Raw genomic sequence first — 2,500 nt, forward strand, 5'->3', positions numbered from 1 at the left:
CCCGGTCTACCGGGGCCCCGGCCGGATCAGCCTTTCTCTTTCCCACGCCACGATGGATGCACGGGATCCCGGCTCCGGGGCCGCGGGCCTCGGTCGGCGACCTCCGCCGTCGCCTCGGTGCCCCCGCCGGACCCCGGGGGTGCCCGCGACGGGGAGACGGCCGGGTCTACCGGGACGGCCTCGGGCGGGTCCGGCTTACCGGGGCCCCGGCCGGATCAGCCTTTCTGTTTCCCCCGCCACGATGGATGCACGGGATCCCGGCTCCGGGGCCGCGGGCCTCGGTCGGGGACCTCCGCCTTCGCCTCGGTGCCCACGCCGGACCCCGGGGGTGCCCGCGACGGGCAGAGGGCCGGGTCTACTGGGACGGCCTCGGGCGGGTCCGGCTTACCGGGGCCCCGGCCGGATCAGCCTTTCTGTTTCCCCCGCCACGATGGATGCACGGGATCCCGGCTCCGGCGCCGCGGGCCTCGGTCGGGGACCTCCGCCTTCGCCTCGGTGCCCCCGCCGGACACCGGGGGTGTCCGCGCCGGGCAGTCTTCCCGGTCTACCGGGGCCCCGGCCGGATCAGCCTTTCTGTTTCCCCCGCCACGATGGATGCACGGGATCCCGGCTCCGGGTCCGCGGGCCTCGGTCGGGGACCTCCGCCGTCGCCTCGGCGCCCCCGCCGGACCCCGGGGGTGCCCGCGACGGGCTGTCGTCCCGGTCTACCGGGGCCCCGGCCGGATCAGCCTCTCTGTTTCCCCCGCCACGATGGATGCACGGGATCCCGGCTCCGGCGCCGCGGGCCTCGGTCGGGGACCTCCGCCTTCGCCTCGGTGCCCACGCCGGACCCCGGGGGTGTCCGCGCCGGGCAGTCTTCCCGGTCTACCGGGGCCCCGGCCGGATCAGCCTTTCTGTTTCCCCCGCCACGATGGATGCACGGGATCCCGGCTCCGGGTCCGCGGGCCTCGGTCGGGGACCTCCGCCGTCGCCTCGGTGCCCCCGCCGGACCCCGGGGGTGCCCGCGACGGGCAGTCGTCCCGGTCTACCGGGGCCCCGGCCGGATCAGCCTTTCTGTTTCCCCCGCCACGATGGATGCACGGGATCCCGGCTCCGGGTCCGCGGGCCTCGGTCGGGGACCTCCGCCGTCGCCTCGGCGCCCCCCGCCGGACCCCGGGGGTGCCCGCGACGGGCTGTCGTCCCGGTCTACCGGGGCCCCGGCCGGATCAGCCTTTCTGTTTCCCCCGCCACGATGGATGCACGGGATCCCGGCTCCGGCGCCGCGGGCCTCGGTCGGGGACCTCCGCCTTCGCCTCGGTGCCCACGCCGGACCCCGGGGGTGTCCGCGCCGGGCAGTCTTCCCGGTCTACCGGGGCCCCGGCCGGATCAGCCTTTCTGTTTCCCCCGCCACGATGGATGCACGGGATCCCGGCTCCGGGTCCGCGGGCCTCGGTCGGGGACCTCCGCCGTCGCCTCGGTGCCCCCGCCGGACCCCGGGGGTGCCCGCGACGGGCAGTCGTCCCGGTCTACCGGGGCCCCGGCCGGATCAGCCTTTCTGTTTCCCCCCGCCACGATGGATGCACGGGATCCCGGCTCCGGCGCCGCGGGCCTCGGTCGGGGACCTCCGCCGTCGCCTCGGTGCCCCCGCCGGACCCCGGGGGTGCCCGCGACGGGCAGTCGTCCCGGTCTACCGGGGCCCCGGCCGGATCAGCCTTTCTGTTTCCCCCGCCACGATGGATGCACGGGATCCCGGCTCCGGCGCCGCGGGCCTCGGTCGGGGACCTCCGCCTTCGCCTCGGTGCCCACGCCGGACCCCGGGGGTGTCCGCGCCGGGCAGTCTTCCCGGTCTACCGGGGCCCCGGCCGGATCAGCCTTTCTGTTTCCCCCGCCACGATGGATGCACGGGATCCCGGCTCCGGGTCCGCGGGCCTCGGTCGGGGACCTCCGCCGTCGCCTCGGTGCCCACGCCGGACCCCGGGGGTGCCCGAGACGGGGAGAGGGCCGGGTCTACCGGGACGGCCTCGGGCGGGTCCGGCTTACCGGGGCCCCGGCCGGATCAGCCTTTCTGTTTCCCCCGCCACGATGGATGCACGGGATCCCGGCTCCGGGTCCGCGGGCCTCGGTCGGGGACCTCCGCCGTCGCCTCGGTGCCCCCGCCGGACCCCGGGGGTGCCCGCGACGGGCAGTCGTCCCGGTCTACCGGGGCCCCGGCCGGATCAGCCTTTCTGTTTCCCCCGCCACGATGGATGCACGGGATCCCGGCTCCGGCGCCGCGGGCCTCGGTCGGGGACCTCCGCCGTCCCCTCGGTGCCCACGCCGGCCCCCGGGGGTGTCCGCGCCGGGCAGTCGTCCCGGTCTACCGGGACGGCCTTGGGCGGGTCCGGTTTACCCGGGCCTCGGCCGGCCTAGAGTGTTTCTGTTTCCCCGCCTTGATGGATGTACGGGATCCCGGCGCGGGGGCCCCGGGCCTCGGTCGGGGACCTCCGCCGTCGCCTCGGTGCCCGCGCCGGGGCCCTGGGGT

This window comes from Pituophis catenifer, unplaced genomic scaffold (assembly GCF_029215685.1).
Source record: "Pituophis catenifer annectens isolate HBS135680 unplaced genomic scaffold, rPitCat1.0.hap2 SCAF_177, whole genome shotgun sequence".
NCBI lineage: Eukaryota > Metazoa > Chordata > Lepidosauria > Squamata > Colubridae > Pituophis > Pituophis catenifer.